General features: G+C 36.7%; 1 protein-coding gene across 7 annotated transcripts in view; it reads right to left on the bottom strand.

Annotated features, from left to right (window-relative positions):
• The window catches only part of ZNF438 (zinc finger protein 438), a 184,455-nt gene that overhangs the window by 113,872 nt on the left and 50,564 nt on the right, over window positions 1-20,019 (bottom strand). For all 7 annotated transcript variants that reach the window (XM_043479143.1, XM_043479146.1, XM_043479145.1 and 4 more), the window contains one exon: window positions 12,934-12,991. The gene's annotated coding sequence lies outside the window, so the exon portion shown is untranslated. The remainder of the gene's footprint in view (window positions 1-12,933; window positions 12,992-20,019) is intronic.

Genomic DNA, 20,019 nt, shown 5'->3' with positions numbered 1-20,019 from the left:
CGATCAACTGGAAAAGACCCTGATGTTGGGAAAGATTGAAAGCAGGAGAAGGGGGTGACAGAGAATGAGATGGTTGGATGGCATCACCGACTCAATGGACATGAGTTTGAGCAAACTCTGAGAGATAGTGAAGGACAGGGAAGCTTGGTGTGCTGCAGTCCATGGGGGTCTCAAACAGCTGGACATGACTTGGCAACAGAACAACAAGTTATTATACATAAAGCACTAGACTGTGCCCAATACAAAGCAAAGCATTGTACAATTCTGGGCTATTAGTACTTTTAATATCAGGAATGTGTACCTCTGCGGCCAGAAAGTTAATGAGCACAGCTTACAACAACCACTGAAGGAACAGGTGCCTTGAGACTGCTCAGTTCTTTTCTTAGAGCAAGTTCAAATCTCTTGCATCATTCTGTCCTGTGCATTCTAACTACTGATGTCTTCCTACATGTTTCTGCACACCTGGTGCTCTGCATACCTGATGATGCAACTCACTGTGAATTCTAAATGTCTTGAGAACAGAGACTCTATCTACTTCACCTGTAGTCTCGACATCTAATATAGCATCTCCAGAGTAGCTGCTCTATAAAAACCCAGTGGAAACACAGTATTAGCCATCTATCCATCAGCCTCATTCAAGTTCACTTCCTGAGAACAGAGGCTACTGAATGTTGGCCTCTGCACCCCAGAGGCCTACCACACAGTGGCACTTAATAAAAGCCTACCACCTACATTTTTTATCCAAGTTTCAAATTTATTCTGCATTTTATTTTGACTTATTCACAGCATCTATTTACTGAAACAAAATGCATTTCTGAAATGAAACGATTCTTTTTTTTTCTCCCCCAGAAGCTCTTGATAGAGTGGGAAATAAAACTTCAATAACTTTTTAGTTCTCAAGAGTGATGACTACAGCAGAGAAGCAACGATCTTTTCTCCACACTGTTCTGGATGGCGCCTTTGTGGGAATCATCCTCCAGAACGGAGCCAAAACAAAGCCCTTCTTCAGAAACAGTCACCCTTTGACAGTTGCACAGATTTCATTCAGTCACTGCTGTGTCCTTGCTCTTTCACAATTGTGACATGTTCATTATCTGAAAACTCTCTCTGCCCACCCTACTTGTGATCATGCCCAGCTCAGTTTTTGACAAAAAGCCAGCTTGGGCGGCCTCCTGCTGCTGATCGTGTAAAACAAGATTTCAGTGTGAACAGCTTTTGGACCACTCAGGAGCTCATCAATGAAGGATCTTCACTGTGACCTTAGGTCTGATGCCTGCTTGTGAGACAGCTGGGACCTGGGACCCTTTGCTGCAAGGCTCACACCTGGACAAAAGTCTCCTCAAGCCACAAAATACAAAGAAACTACAAGGGACTAAAAATAACTGTGTGCATGCATAGCTAGGGCAAATTATGGATAAGAAGATACACAAAGACCAAAAAGAACCCAAATGCCACTTTTGAGGAGCCAGGAGCAACAGCAGGGCGTTGGGACCAAAAGCAGGGTACTGGACACATCTCCCTGCACGCAGCATCACCAAAGCGGTGGGCAGAGCACCTAAGCCACCCCTCTGGCCCAAGTCCTGGACCTGCTGCCCCTACCCTCACCCAACATAAGGGACTAGTTCAACCCGCCTCAGGAAGCAAGCAAGGGCACGTGTTATTTTCTCTGCCCTCAGTTGTAGTAGGGGCCCCAATAAAGCCTTCCCTGAATGTCTCATCTAGCCTCTTATCAACTTCTGTTGATTCAAAAAGGCCAAAAACCATGGTCAGTAACAGCTGAAGGTCACATGGCGGATCTATCTCCCAGGACCCTCAGTCTCAAGACACACACACACACCCCAGGGACAAAGGCAAGAACCTTCTGGGAGTCTAAATAAATATCTTAGTTTTCTTAGGGAAAGATGGTAATTTCACATTCCTCTGAGTCATTCTATCACCAGATTACTTCCAGGTGTTGTAAGTGGGACAGTCCACCACAACATGTGTCACTTGCTAATATTAGGTTAGGTCATAAGTACACGAGTCACACATAATCCTTCTAGTTCTCCCTACTCAAGGTAGTAAGAGAAGTGATTTATTCCTCTTGACTGTACAGATGAAATGAAGCTGACTTCCTTGCTTAAATGAAATTAAAAATAAAAATGCTGTCAAGTGGAAATTCCCTGGTTATCCCTGGTGCCCTGGTCAGGCGTGGAGTTTCAAAGTTAGAAAGCATCTTGGAGAGTCATCTTTCTCATTTAACAGATCGAGCTGAGACCCAGAAGAGCTGAGAGGTTTGCCATGGTCACAAAGGAAAACAGAACCAAAGCTAGAATAACAGTCTTCCTGCCACCTCAGCCCATTTGCTTTCCACATACCACACAGACATGAGTCGCTGGCCAAGAACTTCACCCTGACCCACAGCCCTGGAGAGGCTGTTCTCAGCTTCCCCTCACTCCCTGCATCTTGGTAGTCCAGCTACATGATTATCAGTTAAAAAAATAGAGAAAGACAATCCTTCCCTCGCAAAGTAACTTAGCAACATCATTATTTTCTTAAAGATATTATCCCTTGCAACTGCTACAGGCTTGTTCCCTCCACACTATTTCCAAGGCAAGGCTGCATGGCCTCCAAGAGCCACTTCCCTAAATAGTCCTCAAGTATATTCTGAAAAACATGGGAAAGCCCCATATACAAGCACACTTATTTTAGTGGCAGAATGGAGATGACATCCACTTGAGAAGGTCAAAGGGCTAGGAGCATCCAAGGTAGGGGAAAAGCCTATCAGTGTCGAGCAGAAGGACAGACTCTGACACTGAGCAAATATTAGTGAGCGTGTAAATGCCATGCCCTGTGCTATGGATACAGTGACTGACAGGGACAGCACAGAAAGCAAGATCACCAGTAAATAACATTCCCCACCCATCACCATGAAATCCATTATACTCAATAATCCCGAACACAGTCTCATCAAATATAAAATTTGATATATTAACTTCAAATTTGAATTTTTTCCATTTCTTTCTCCCCACCTGGTCTGATAAGCAGGGAAATGGCCTGAAGGTGGGCAATAATGAAAAGAAAGTGTCTTTTTAAGCTATAATACAGAAATAGATCAAGAAAATGAGTAGTGGTGTAATATGGCATAATAGCATAACGACTTTCTTAAGATTCACTTTGATATACACTTGGAAAACAACAGCAATTCATTTAAAGTTGTGACAATATTAGGGTTTTCATAATTTTTATATGTATAAAAGTTACAACTATAAAGGTTAACAAAAGGAATATTTTATAAATTATCAAAATTACAATTTAATAATAGTCTGAGATAAAAATCTCAGATATTAATGAAAACTGAGAAACAGAGAAGTAAACCTTATTAACCTGGAGAAGGAAATGGCAACCTACTCCAGTATTCTTGCCTGGAGAATCCCAAGAACAGAGGAGCCTGGCAGGCCATAGGCCACAGGGTCACAGAGAGTCAGACACAACTGAGGTGACTAAGCACACACGCATGCAAACCTTATTAAATTCCTCATTTCCTACTGAGGCACAACAAAAGATACCACCTCATTCTCGATTGGTATGACAGGGACAGCATAGAAAACAAGATCTCTGGTAAACAATATGCCCTACTCATCACCATGAAATCCATTATATTTAATAATCCCAAACACTGTCTCACCAAATATAAAATTTGATATATTAATTTCAAGTTTGATTTTTTTTCAATTTCTTTTACCCCCTGGAAAAATCTACATAGGTACTATATAGATTTAAGGTTTCAAAAAAAATCTTAAAAAATAATATTTCAAAGCAGGCAAAATTCAAAACCAAATTAAACAAAAACAAAATTTAAATCAAACAGTAAAAAGTTTAAAACATAATGGAAAAATCAAAGACATTATAACAAAAACAAGATCAATGAAATAAAATCAATTAAAGATCAATTTTGATAATAAACATAAATGAGTTATAATATCTGTTAAAAGACAAAGGTTCTTCCCAATAGGTTAAAAATATCCAACTATGCTCCAGTTATAGAAAACCTATCTTAAAGAAATGACAGAAAGATAAATAAAGGATAAATATAAATAAAGATAAAGAAAGGATAAATATAGTAAGAAATATCGGGACATATAAACTAAAGTAGCATATTAATGTCAGCTAAAATACAAAGCATAAGATATAAATTAGAAAAAAGTCACATTATTCTGATAAAAGGTACAATCCTCAATTGAGCTACTGACAAATAACATATGAACACAGATATCAGAACAGACAGAAATATAAAGAAAATTAATGGAAGAAATCACTGATTTATATCTCTAAATCTTTGACAGATCAGATAAAAAATAATTATAGAAAAGTTAAGCAACACAATAAATAAATATTTTGGTGTCTTACAAAGAAGGCAACTTCTTTAAAAAGATCTGTGGAATTTTACCAAAATCGATCATAAATTAGTCCATAAAGACATTTAAAAATTAGAAAAGCTGAATGCTGTGTCTCCATTTACTAATAATTAGTACCGAAAGTTTAAAAGTAACTCATAAACTTGAGAAACACTCTCCTAAATAACTACTAGGTCAAAAAGAACTATTGGCATGAAATCATATACTATTTTAGAAATTATTTTACTTGAAAATACATACCAAAATATATTAGCTATGACCAAACAGCACACAGAGAAAAACTTAAAAATCTTAAATGCTTTCCAATTTGTCCAAGGGTATAAACTTTCTGCCATAACAGAAAGACTCAAAAATACAACAGCCAAAATTAGAGACTTTTCTTTTTCCTGTGCCAGTGTGGGGTACGGGGAGAGGTATGGGTCACAAGGTCATTCAGGGACCCAGGCTAACTCTATCAACTTCCACGTGGCTTCTGTCTCTGGACCGACATAGTCTGCTATGCCTGATGTTACATCTTAGCCAGCAGGAAAGGAAAAGAGAAAACCTAGGTTAAGCGGCTTGTCCTTAATGAGGTAACCTTAAACACATCATCAGTCACCTCTCCTTAGTCCAAAGCCATACCCTGCTGCAAGAGAAGCAGAGAAATGTTGCTTTTAGAAGGACAGCCATGTATGTGCTCAGGTAAAATCTAGGAGTTCTATTCCTAAAAGCAAGAACAGATTCTACGGGACACTGGAGTATCTTCTACATATTCTTATCAGTTTTTAAGAAAATGAAAAGAACAACAAAAGAAAACCAAGAGTGGATTATTCATAATTACTTCATTTAGCTGGATTCTTCTTAGTGCCAAAGATATTACCAAATATCAATTAAAGAAATTAAAAAGCTACGTCAAAGAATTCTAAGGATGCTAGGGTCCCATTCCAATGTATCAAATCATAGGTTAACTAACGGATTCATCTACTCTCTTTTCATGTTTAAGGATATTTAACTCATGTATTATTATTTATATAGTGTATACTAGTTTATCTAAATGGAATTTTTGGGTCAACTCAGCCTTACACAGAGGTCTTCTAACATTAGACAGAAGTTAACCTTTTGTTGGGCTTCCCTCGTAGCTCAGTTGGTAAAGAATCTGTGTGCAATGCAGGAGACTTGGGTTCGATTCCTGAGTTGGGAAGATCCCCTAGAGAAGGAAATGGCAACCACGCCAGTACTCTTGCCTGGAGAAGCCCATGGACAGAGGAGTCCAGCAGGCTGCTGTCCATGGGGTCACAAGAGTCGGACACGATTTAGCAACTAAACTACTACCAACAACATTTTGTTAGTAAAATAACTTTCAAATTTTTGGAATTTTTTCAAAACAACATTATAGAGGTATAGTTTATATACAATAAAATATTTACATTTTTAGTGTACATTTCAGTGAATTTTATAAACACATACATAGCCATATAATTACCACCACAGTCAGGATATAGAATACACTGACCAAATCAAAAGGTCCCCTTGCGCCTCATCCAAGTCAATCACACTCCAGTTTCAGCTGCAAATGACAATGTGTCTGCTTATTGTCACAACAGATTAAATTTTTTTTCCTAGCATTTCTGGTATAATAGCTGTGGGTAGTAAATGGAATCACAGAGCTTGTATTCTTTTTCGTCTGGCTTATTGAACTCAGTATAATGTTTCTGAGATTCATTCATGTTGCTAAATGTATCACTACCTTAAGTTCTGAGTAGTATACCCCTGCAGAGATATGCCACAACATGCTCATCTATTCACTATCTGATGGACATCTACGTGGCTTCCAGCTTGAGGCCATTATGAATAAACCCGCTTGGACATTCCTGTACAAGTAACATGTTTAAACATGTTTTCATTTCTCTTAGGTAAACATTTAGTAGAAAACTGTTGGATCATGCAGTATTAAAATGCTTAACTTTATAACACACTGCCAAACTGTTTAAATGGTTTATCATTTAGATTTCCTACCAGCAATATATGAAACGTCCATTCTAATATTTGTTCTTTTAATTTTGAGTATTAGCTATTCCGATGAATATCTGATGGTATCTCATTGTTTCGGTTTACATTTTTCTGATGTCTAATGATGTTGAAGACCTTTTCTTAGGCAAAACTGGCCATTTGTTATTTTCTTATGCCTAGATTTCTAACTGGGCTGTCATATTACTAATGAGCTCTAAGAGTTCTTTATATACTCTGGCCACAAGTCATCTGTCAGGTATATGTATTGTGAATATGTTCTCTCTGTTTAAAGATTGCCTTTTCATTTTCTTAACGATGTCTTTGGAAGAACAGAAGTTTTAAATTTTGATAGAGTCCCATTTGTCAATTTTTCTTTTATGGTTCATGCATTTTGGGCCCAAAAAAATCTTTGCCTATCCCAAGTTCACGAATATTTTCTCCTGCAATTTTTTCTTGAAGTTTTATAGTGTTAGTCTTCTATATTTAGATCCATGATTCTTTTCAAGTTATTTTTATATACAGAAGAAGTAAGGGTTGAGGTTAACTTTTTTACATTGAATATTCAGGTGTTCTAGTACCATATGTTAAAAAGACTACCTTGTCCCCTTTGAATTAACTTGGCATCACTGTCAGAAGTCAGCTGACCATTACTAGTGTGCATCTACTTCTGGATTCTCTATTTTATTCCATTGATATATATGCTTACCTTGATATATATACACGCCTTGATCACTGTAGCTTTAAAGAAGGACCTTTAAAATGCAGAGGAAGTCCTGAGATTAGGTACTAGAAACCTTCCAAAACTGTTCTTGTAAATTTTTTTTTCTTTTTTCAGGTCCGTTGTATTTTGATATAAATATTAACTCTCAATTTCTAATTTTTCATTGCTGGTATATAAAATTACAACTGATTTTGTGTATCTTGGTTATACCTGGTAGCTCAACTGGTAAAGAAACCTTCTGCAATGCGGGAGACCCAGGTTCAATTCCTAGGTTGGGAAGATCCACTGGAGAGGGAGATAGGCTACCCACTCCAGTATTCTTACGCTTCCCTGGTGGCTCAGCTGGTAAAGAATCCGCCCACGATGCGGGAGACCTGGGTTCAATCCCTGGGTTGGGAAGATCCCCTGGAGGAGGGAAAGGCTACCCACTCCAGTATTCTAGCCTGAAGAATTCCACGTACTACACAGTCCCAATGGACTATATATACCCCTGTATAGTCCATGGGGTCACAAAGAGTTAAACACGACTGAGCAACTTTCACTTCACTTGTGTATCTGCTTTGTGTCCTTCAAGTTTGCTAAATTCAATGACAAATACTAGTGGTTTTTTGGAGTTTCTTAGCATTTTCTCTATACGTGATCATATTGTCTGCAAATAAAGATCTTTTATTTCTATGCTGCCAATATGCATGCCATTTGCTTCTTTGTATTGCCTGTTACACTGGCTGGGTAACAAGCAATACAATATGTAATAATTCTCCATTATAGAATTAGATGGTGGCTCAGATGGTCAAGAATCTGCCTGCAATGCAGGAGATTTGGGTTTGATCCCTGGAGACAGGCATGGCTTTCTCCAATATTCTTGCCTGGAGAATCCAATGGGCAGAGGAGCCTGATGGGCCACAGTCCACGGGGCTGCAAAGAGTCGCATATGACTGAGCAACTTAGCAGCAGCAGCATGGTGGAGATGGGCATACTTTTTCAACCTTTCCTCTCTCGATGCTTTTGGTTAAATTCTCACCATGTTTTCCAAGTTCACTGACCTTTACCCTGAAAGATCTAATCTGTACTTAGTCCCATACTAGTACAATTTTCATTTCCAATACTGTATTTTTTAAAATCTCTAATGTTCCAATATTTTCTTTTTCTATCTTTTATTTCATTCCTCATTATGTTTATATACATGAACCATATTTACAATAGCTATTTTAAAGGACCTGTATGCTAGTTCTATCATCTGTCATTTCAGGGTCTATTTCTATTGGCTCCTAGTTATGGGATTTTTCTCCTGCTTGTTTATCTATGATGTTTGATTGGATGAAATTCACTGTGAATTTTATGTGGCTGAATGCTGGATTTCTTGTATTTGTTTAAAGAGTGTTGGATTTCTGGCAGACAGTTGATATTGAGGATTAATATGATTCTTTTGAGGCTTAGTTTTAAGTTCTTTTAGGGTTTGTATAGAGGAACCTTTACTCTAGGGCTTTTCTTACAGTGACCTGGTAATTTTTCATTTCTCATGAGATTGTCCTTACAAGCTTTTGCAAGTTTTACCCTATGCATGCACGGTTGGTGTTCATCAGACCTGCGGGGGCACCTTTATGTGTATTTCAGAAATTCTTTCTCTGTCCAACATTCACCTTTTTAAGAAGGAGAGACTTTAAATATATCAGGCTTTTCTATCCTGTACCTTTGTTACTTCCTTCCTTGTTCCATAGCAAGAGACAGGTACTTCACTTTTAAATTTGGTTACTGAATATTAAGGTTGAAAGGAAAACTAAGCTCCCTCTAAGAAACCTGCTAAGCATACCTTCCTAGGACAGGGACAGGCGAGAAAAAGGTATTTCTTTAGTTTTTTTTTTTTAATTGAATACAAAAAAAATTTACAAAAATTGAATATAAAAAAGTACTTATTTAATTACCCTTATTCTATTAATTGTGTTGGTAGGTACTGAACTAAAGCCCTAATATGAAGCCCCCACTAAACCATTAGAGAGCTAATACATTTATTGAGGAAAAAAAAAGAGCAGATGTTTGGGGGGAGGTTGAAGAGAGGTAAGTGAGTGGTAGGAGGCAAATGTTTCCTCCAAGGCGACATTGTGATGAACTAAGCTGGGGTATACGTGACAGTTGTAATAACATTAATCATCATAAACTATATCTAGAAAATTATGCTCACTACTGAAAATTGGAAAAGGCCACATATATAAAGATGAAAATATATGCCATCTGTAAATCTATCACTTAGAAGATTAACAACTGTTAACATTTGGCATGTATCCTCAGAGTTTGGCTAAGCATATACATGTATATACATACACACACACACACATATACACGTACATCTTTGTTAATTTAAAGTGAAATAATAATATGGATACCACTTTTTAAATTTCCTTTTAATTATAAGCACAACTGAGAGTTGTGTGTTTAGAAACATGATTCTACTTTTATTTTTTAAAAAACTTTTGTTGGTGTATAGTTGCTTCATAATATGTGCTAGTTTTTGCTGTATATAACATGATTCTTAACCGGGGACGGGATAATGGTGAGATGAGGGAAGGACCTGCAGGACCCCACTCACCTCCCCCAGCCCCAGACCTGTCTTGATAAGCATCTACTCTGATGCACTGACATTCCCTGCTGCTCAGAGTGGGGTCCATGGATCAGCAGCATCAGCAGTACCTGGGAGCTGTTAGAAGTACAGAATCTTGGGCCCCACCACGGACTTAATCAAAATCTACATTTTAACAAACTATCCAAGGGACTCACATACACACTGGGGTTTGAAAAGCTGAGGCTGATAAGCTTCAACCTGACACTGTCAGTGACAGAACCCACTGTCATTGGCAGCAGCCAGGAGTCTCGGTCTAAGAGTTCTATGCAGATCCATTAAGTCTGAAATTTTATTATACTTCTGAATAGAGATGTTGGACAGGGGGACATAGATAGGAGCCCGGAGCTCATGGGAAAGATCGAGGTAAAGAAATAAATGAGGGGGATAGATGATATTTAGAGTGAAGGATACATGAGTTCATATAGAGAAAAAATGGAGAAAGCAGTCATGGACTGACTGAAGAAAGCCAACTTCCTGAGACCACGAAGAAGAGGAGACCGCAAACGAGATTTGTAATTGTATTTCTATGCTATGCTGTCAAGTGTAAGTCAGACTGGACATTTAGAACCACAGAAGAACACAGCTGGAACTGATGGGGAAAAGTTACAGACAGATCTCTGCCCAGTGTAATGAGCAGTATAATGAATAAGCTGGCAACATTCTCATTCCTCCTCAAAAAGCAACTAGAATTATTTTATATCTACAAACTACAAAATCCACAGCCAGCCACCATGATCTTCAAAGACCACCTTTCAAAGTCATGTGCAGCTCCCCTTCTGCCTCCCAGACTACTGATGAGTCTGGAGAGCTCCATTTCACATGCCAGCCACTCAATTACCCATCCCTGGCCTCTGGCGTGGGTCCTGGCTTCTGAATCCAAGTTCTCACCCCCACTAACCACTTCAAGTTGCCCAGCACTGACCAGGAGGCACACTGAGATCATGTTCCGCAGAGCTGCCAAGAGTTCTTGGCATCTGATCAATGGAGCACACAATGAGTGAGTGTTCGGCAATTAATCAGGTGACAGAGAACAACGACTGACAAGCTCAGGAGCCAGAGGATGAGCCAAGGCAAGGCTGGACCAGGGACCAGCAGACTCCGCTCCACGCCTGTAAGCCTGGGGGACTCTGCTCTAGGTCACCAGTGGGATCAGACATCCTTAACCCAGACGAGTTGCAGTAATGGGAAGTTTACCCCATGTCCTTAGACTCAGGGCTCCCTGGAAGCTGGTAACATTAGGAACCAGACTGTAGGTACTGAACACTGTGGGCACCAAGTCGTTCTTCCTCACACCCTCAGGGTCGGCCTAGAGACATCTGTTATCCTCTGACCTCATCTACGATAATTCCAAACTAGCTCATAGGTGTTTGTGAAGATTAAATGAGACCACTGTAAACAAAAAGTACAAAGCGTACATAGAAAGTATGCAGTACCTATGCGCTACCTTCATTTATATGTTAGGTGACTATAAAATGACAGCCAGCCAGCTGAATGGTAAAGCATGTTTCCAGAAACAACACTTTTAATGCTCTTCGAGCACAGAAGAACAATAAAAAGACTTTTTTGTTTGTTTGGTCTGTGTGGACTATAATATGATCAATGAAATTTCAACGTGTCCTAAAAGAATTTTCTTCCCTTTTTAAAAACTTTCCTACCAAGGCTGGCACAAGTATGTTATATAATTAGGAAGTAAAGATACAAATTCTATTGATATGATATTGATGACACCAATTCTGAAAAATATCATCAAGTAAAAAAACTCTTCAAGGCCAACAATTATTCTGCAAAAGTCATTCAGGCCTGGGTCTGTTGTTTTAAATGTCTATATCCTTTAAGTACAATATATTTCTATTTCCCTTGATGAAATTTAAGTTTAACTAAAATCACTAAAGTTGGCAACAGCAGCAGGAGACCATTTATAAGGCCAGCAGGGCTATTTAATTTTATTAATGAAAAGTTATATAATAGTTTCAGCAAACTACAGAGCTCCTTTCTTATAGTCTTTTAATATTTATAGAAATTTAAAAGAGTTATACTGCTAGAGTTCATTTTGGAAACTGAGAATTTCAATTATCTGACAGCAATCAATTATTTCAGCTCAACTACAGAAATGGCTATGTAAGAGTTATGCTCATCTTTATTCATACTCCTTCATGACAGGTCAACTATGTCTAGCACTTGACCTAGAAACTCAAGTAGCTGTGACTGAACAAAACCACCCTAAAAGGATCTCAACTCCAAACCACTGAGTCATATCACTGGTGTTTTTGCTTCTAACAGATATACCAAAGAAAAGAAAAAGAGAAACGTAGTACTCTGTGAACCATGTAAGGGGCCTGCTTATGTTAACAGAAAGAGCTGTACTAAACCACTGAAGAACACACACATACCTTAAAGGAACTGAAGAGCAAGTCTATAACTGAGTTCAAGGAGATGTTCACGGACACCAGGTCAATGTCCAGAAAACAAAATCCCACACCTCCCATGAACTGTAAACTGAAACCTATAGTCCCATATTTCCCTGCCATCTCTATTGCATGGAATCTGGGTTTTTCTAAAAGCAGCCATTTTGATTTTTCAAACTGTTACACAGAAAAGCTACTCCTAAACTATAATTTTCAAATAAATCATGATTTTTTGGCTTTAATTAAAACTTTTTATCTTGGAATAATTTTAGATTTACAGAACAGTTGCAAAGGTACTATAGAGTTTCCATGTTCCTTTCACCAAATTCCACCTAAAATTAGCATCTTACATTACCATGGTACATTTGTCACCACTAAGAAAAGGATGTTGGTACATTACTATTGACTAAACTACAAACTTTATTTGGATTTCACCTGTTTTTTCACTAGTATCTTTTTTCAGTCCTGAGATCCAAGCCAGGGCACCACTTTGCATTTAATAATTTCTTTTTAGGACTTTAAGTTTTGAAATATGCCTAACTCATTCATCGTATTAACAATGTTCTCATTATAATTATTACAGAAAATAAATCTAAGGCTCCCTGGAAAGTGTGATTTATTGGACACCAGAGAATGTTATATTAAATTCATGTAAACATGGTATTTATAATATTTTTACTGAGAAGAATAAAAGGTAAATCTCTTAAGTAAAATATATTCCTTTGCCTATTTTTGTCACGAACCAATGCAATCAAATTATTTAATGTTTCAGAAATATCTCTTCAAAAAATGCTTGGCACTTACCTATGTCCTAAGGCTCCAGTAAAAAGTCCTAAGATATGGTGAATTCTTTTCATTAGTCCTGTAATAGAATATAAATCAAATATAAATATTAAATATAATATAAATATAAAATGTTATCACAATCATATTCGGATAATCCATTTTTATCAAATATATGCAACAACTGTATTCCTTTCATCCCCAAATTTCACTCTTAATTATTGTATGGTATTTTTTTAAGGTAACAAAAGAACTAATGTGAGGAACAATTTCATAAATGTATTACATCTTTAGTTTAAAAATGAAGGCATGCAAAATTTAATACAAGTTTTAAGATGAATAGAAAATGTTCTAGAAAAAAAAGGAGTACCACAATGAATAAAACTGACTAAGAAGAATGCTTCACATTCTTTTCCATGTGCATAATGCTGTGGAAATTACTAACTGGTCACAAACAAGTGAATCACATTGTGGGCACAGCCTTGGTGAGGGGAAAATGGTAACCAGGAGTTGGGGGTTAGGAGATTTTTGAGAAGACACGTGCCTGGTAAAGCATCTATGTGTGTCATTTTGACTGAGACAGTCCCAACTTATGTCCATTGTTGCAATGTCCCATCCAATTTATTATTTGTCTTGGGTTTTCCACTTCCTGGTGATTTTCAATGACAGCATTATAATAAGCCAGAACATTTACTTCCAGGCTCTGCCCTGATCTCATTGAGCGGTGTGAGATGCCTAAGCTGTTAACCTAGTTGTCAATTTAGCCTGTGGTTAAATGTGTAGACCCTGAGCAGTAACCCATCGCTGGATGGGCTGTAACTGACATCTCATTCACAAAGTCAGCATCTGAACCATGAGAAGAAAAGGGAAGTGCACTTGGACAGCAGTAGCCAAGGGACAGCTCAATCCTTCCTTCAGTCTTGGGTGGAGGTGGGAGAAACAGTCAATGTTGCTGCCCCAGCTGTAACTAAGCTTGACGGTGTTAATTTAAGAATAGCAGATGGAAAAAATGTTTTATATACAATATTGATCTACAAAGCATGACTCTTCATTTAGATCAAATGACTGGTCTTGAGATTAATCCTGCTCAGATCTGACTACAAAGTATCTTGTTTACGAAGTTAAGTGACAAGTATTATTCTCTTGGCTCTAATAGAGAAGAAATTCACAGTTAAATGATGCCAGCTTTCTATCCGTTGTCAGGAGATATTAATACATCAAACAGAAGAAACCAGTTAATTCCAAAAATGGTTTGACTGTTTTCATCCAATTTATGGAATCAACATAGAGCTTTTATAAGTCTATTCTGCACTATGTAGTACACCTGACACTGTATAGCTAATTCAGTTAAGAAGTTCAAAAACAAAGATAAAACTATAGTTAGTTCTCATTTGTCACAGTAATTAAGTTCTACAAAGTCATCATGAACACCAAATTAGCAAACACCAAACTACTGCTCTTAGAGGAAACACAGAGTTAGGTTTCTGTGAGCCTCTGGCTTCAACAGCTTCATCAACTGATCAACAAAACCTTGTGTTTTACATGTTTCTGTATAAAGACACTATATTTAATATATATTATTGATTCATTAACATTGAACTCACAGTCCACAGCACTAACTCGTGCCTGAATAAAGCTTATTTAAGACATGTATTTCCTCTGTAAAATACATCACATCGTAGCCTTCTTTCACTTAGGAACACTGTATATAGCACTTCAACATATGCCTTGGAGCTACTGTAAACAGTGAAATCACCAAAAAATAAAAAAGTGGCACCCTGAAAGGTGTATACTCTGAGAGTGTGAGAGCTGAAAGAAAGCCTTGCTTTACCTCAGCTGGGAACAAGTAGGTTGAGCAACTCAAATTTTCTGTTACTATGGCCCTAAATAACTAGAAAAGGGCCAAGAATACGGCTTTGAGGTTTTTAATTAATTTTTTTGTGAGTAGGGAGAATTCACAAAATGGAATTTGTAAATAATGAGGAGACATTATATTTGACTTTACAGTGATAACACAAACTTTAGTTGAGCACAGTATCACAGAGCAAAAATCAATGTTCTTATTAATTTATAAAGCACAGAACAGAAATTAGCTTGAACATGGTTGTGATTAACACCTAATTCACAACCATACCATGTAAATAGCAATATATGATGTTTAAGTAGATGCAAACACATCCCACAATTATATTCACCAAAGATGGACAGTCTACCAAACAACACTGACAAATATTTATACACACACACAGAGTTAAAGAAAGTGAACCAGAATATTTTTTGACAAATACGATGTTGAATAGAAACTACTCCAATGTGGCAGTACATATTTTCTCTTTTTGCTATCAGTTTAGTTGCTTAGTCAGGTCCGATTCTTTGTGACCCCAGGGACTACAGCACGCCAGGCTTCCTTGTCCATCACCAACTCCCAGATTTTGCTATATATCTTAGAAATCTTTAAGGTTTTTAAGACTCAGTAAAATCATCAATAGCGTGGAATTTTTTTCAGTTGAGCACACTTTAAATATTCGCTTCATAATAAACATATGGACAAGAGGGAAAGGGGGGTGGAGTGAACTGGGAAATCAGGATTGATGTTTATATACACTACTATGTATAAAATAACTAATGAGAACCTGCTGTATGGCACAGGGAACTCCACTCAGTGCTCTGTGGTGACCTAAGTGGGAAGGAAATCCAAAAGAGAGGGGATGTATGTACATGTGTGGCTGGTTTACCTTGCTGTACAGTAGAAACTAACAATACAGAAAAGCATCTATACTCCAATAAAAATTTTAAAAATAAATATTGGCTTCATTTTGTTCAGTTAGTTGGAAATCTTTAATTCAGATTTAATCTACACAGAGAACCAGGGCTTTTTACTTAGATAAGTTTATATTTTGTACCAGGATAAAATGGATTTCGAAATACTGACAATCTATTAACAGCAACATCTAAATTTGGTAAAATGTTCAAAAAAGATTTCTAAATAGATACAACTTATCTGACAAGTTTTCTCTTGTAAAAATTTCATTGAATAAAGGTACTCTAAATAGAGTAAAAAGAAATCGTGCCTATGAAAATATATGGGCTACAATATTTTCATGTTAAACTATTTAAAAAAATCAAAATTTACAATGACCTCAATAAAGTAGAATTTGCTTTGAACTTACCAGGTACCTTAGTACCTACACAGATGTTATACTCTCAAATTAAAAAATTTATGATTTACAGCAAGTAATAACTATTGAAAAAAATAAACAATTTCAAGTTTAGTAATCAAAAAAGAAACTGTGAAGACTACAATTTTAGGAAACAAAAATAATACAACCATGTTTCAAAACTACATTTCTTTCAGAAAAATACAGAGACCCAGGACTACAAACAAATTACGATGAAGAAACTAAATAATGTATATGAACTTTTACTGAGAATTCTATTTATGTTCTTTTTAAAGTTGAAAAAAATCAACATGAAACAGTTTTGTTTTGCTTGATATTTATCCTGATGATTTGGGTTTTTTATACTAACATGGAAATATGTTAATATTTTTCAGAAATAAATTTAAAAATAACTTCTTAATGGGACTCAAATAAAAATAAAAATAATCTGTCAATCAACAAATAAAATCATATTATTTCATTATTTTTTAGTACTTATTTTCAAAAAAAGAATCTTCAGTTTGGGTAATGGATGGTTAACCCAACTTCGGTGGTTAACTTTATGTGCCAACTTGGCTAGACTATAATGCCCAGCTGTCTGATCTAACACTAGTCTACATGCTGCAGTGAAGGTCCTTGTGGATGTGATTAACAATTAGTCAGCTAACTTCAAACAGATTATTCTCCATAACGTGGGGGACCTCATCCATACAGTTTAAGGCCTTAACAGCAAAGACTGAACTTTCCCAAGGAAGAAGCAATTAATTCTGTCTCAAGACTGCAACAAAGAAACCTTGCCTGAGTTTCCAGTCGGCTGAACTACCCTGCAAATTTTGACTCAAGGTTACATCATCAACTTTTACCTAAAATGTCTGCCTGTTGGCCTACTCTACAAGTATCACACATGCTAGCTCCAACAATGACTTGAGCCAGTTCCTTAACATAAAATCTCTTTCTCCCTATCCATCTTTCTTTCTTTATATTTATTTATTTGGCTGTGCTGGGTCTTAGATGCAGAATGTGAGGTCTTTCAGTGGCAGCATGCAAACTCCAGTTGTGGCATATGGGCTCTTCCTGGACCAGTGATCGAACCTGTGTTACCTGCATTGGCAGGTGAATTCTTAACCACCGAACCACCAGGGAAGTCCTTTCTTTCTCTCTTCCTTTCTATTGTGTATCTAACTACCTATCTACCTATCTATAGTCTGTCTGTCTATCAGTCTATCTACCTATCATCTATCTATCTATGCACTCACAAAAGCTATGATAGCATAGATAGCTATATCTCCTGCTACTTGCATTTCTCTGCACAACCTAATACACTAGGTAAGAGACCATTAGAAGTATCAAGCACCTCCACCCCATGGAAGCTGCTCCCTGATAAAAGTAGAAAATGAACCAGTTTCATCTCAGGAAGCATGCAGTCAAATCACTAACAGTATCTTTAAAGAAGAATAAAACCTCAGATTTTAGGGCCACATCTTTCTATTCCAGAATGATACCAGATAACCCAACAACCCAGGTTTTAAGGAACAAGGTTATGTCTTCCTTCTCTTTTTTATCACCATTCTAACAGGAAGTCTGATTAAGAGAAAGTGTTCTAAAGTGCTGCTTGGCAAACATTTCATTTTGCTAGACAAACAATGTCTCAGAAGACATTGTGAGTCCTAAGTGCTATAAAGATAGCGAGAGAACATAAAAAATATGTTTTTGAATGTTTTCAATAATCATGTTTTCAGTAGTATTACTGTTGTCATTCTGAGATTGCTGTATGTGTAATATGGGATAAAAACTAATGAATAATTATCGAATTTTCTAATTCTATAATCACTTGAGTCTTTCAAAACCAGGATTCTTGGCACAGATAAAAGGAGATATAAAAGGAAGATTCAAATGCACTGTAGTCTAGAGTTTTAATTGGAAGCATCAATATGAACATGTGAGGTATTTTATTGTATCTTAAATATGTGCATATATTTCTGAGCCCTGATGACAGAAAAGGCCTACAAAGACCAAACCAGCATCACTGAGCATTCCTTAGAGACCAGAGCTTCTTAGAGAAATGGCTAATTCTGGGACTCAGAAGCCAATTTCAAAAGGCTCCCACTGGCCAAAGATGGAATAATTTGAGCTTCATTAATGACAATAATTGAAATGGATTAAAACTCATCAAATATGTTTAAGAATTCATGATTTTTCTAAAAATTTGGTCACCTTCAAGAAATGATAGAGAACCAATTAATTATCTTAAAAACAATTAAGTCAAAGAAAAACCTCAAGAATTTGTCCTGCCTTTCCTTTATGAACTGTAATACCTAAACTTTTTCAACTAGGATAGCATTTGCAACACACACATCTAATGGTAATGAGTAAAAGTCTAACTGGCTAGGAGGGTATAAGCACAGCTTTAAAACAACAAGTGGTTTATATTAACCAAGGGGTGTCCACTGAGGGAAACACCTTCACACTGCCAGTTCAGCCAGGTCACTAAAAAATACATAAATAACTAAACAAACAACATTAACGCCCAGCTCCAAGGTGGTAAGTCCACAGAGTTGCTATATGTTATTTAAATTTTCCAGTTTTCAACAAATATGGCAAAATGTGCAAAGAAACAGAAAACCCATTTGCAGGAAAAAAGAGAGGCAATATAAATTGATTTTAAAGGGGCTAGATGTTAGACTTAACAGATACAGACTTCAAATCAGCTATTATAAATAAATTGGGCTTCCCTGATAACTCAGTAGGTAAAGAATCCGCCTGCAATGCAGGAGATCCCATTCGATTCCTGGGTTGGAAAGATGTGCTGGAAAAGGGATAAGATACCTAACTCCAGTACTCTTGGGCTTCCCTTGTGGTTCAGCTGGTAAAGAATCTGCCTGCAATGCAGGAGACCTGAGTTCGATCCCTGGGTTGGAAAGATCCCCCTGGAAAAGAGAAAGGCTACCCATTCCAGTATTCTGGCCTAGAAAATTTCATGGACTGTATAGTCCATGGGGTCGCAAAGAGTAGGACACCACTGAGCGACTTTCACTTTCACATAGAACTAAAGGAAATCATGTAAAAGGAATTAAAGGAAAGTACAATGAATATCAATAAAGATATAGGAATGATAAAAAAGAGCCAAATAGAAAATCTGAAATTGTACAATAACTGAAGAAGTACAATAACTGAAGTGGAAAATTCACTATAGGAGCTCAACAGCATATATGAGTCAATAGATATTGTACAATTTGAAGGATGGGGAGAAAAAAATGAAAAGAGTGAACAGGCCACCACAGAAAAAGAGAAAGGGGCAGAAAAAAGATTTAAATAAAGGCTGAAATCTTCCCAAATTTGATGAAAACATTAGTAATCTATATATTAAGAATTTCAACAAACTCCAAACCAGATAAATATAAAGAGATCTACATGCAGACAAAATATAACCAAAGTGTTAAGAAAAAGAAAAAATCTTGAAATTAACAAGAGAAAAATGACTCATCACATAAAAGGAATACCAATAAGACTAATAGCTGACTGACTTATCATCAGAAGCATAAGAAACTAGAAGGCAGTAGGACTGAATATTCAAAGTGCTGAATATAAAAAACTGTGAATTAAGATCTATGTCTAACAAAACTATCTCTCATCTATGAAGGTGAAATCAACACATTCCCAGAAAAACAAAAACTGAGAGAATGTGTTGCTAGAAGATCTACTTTACAAGAAATACTGGAGAATTCTTCAGGCTGAAAGCAAATGACACCAAATGGTAATTTGAATCCACACAAAAAACAAGACTGCCAATAAAGGTAATTATGTAAAACCTATAATTATATATTTCCTCCCCTTCTCTTAACTGATTTAAAGAGCAACTCAATAAAACAATAAGCATACAATAATATTGTTGAGCTAATAAGACATAAAGTTTTATATATTTGATAAAAAAAAAAAAACAAAGCAGCAG

The sequence above is a fragment of the Cervus canadensis genome, chromosome 10 (genome assembly GCF_019320065.1).
Source record: "Cervus canadensis isolate Bull #8, Minnesota chromosome 10, ASM1932006v1, whole genome shotgun sequence".
Classification (NCBI taxonomy): Eukaryota; Metazoa; Chordata; class Mammalia; order Artiodactyla; family Cervidae; genus Cervus; species Cervus canadensis.
Note: the sequence above shows the minus strand (reverse complement) of the source record. Positions and strands in the feature narration are given on the sequence as shown.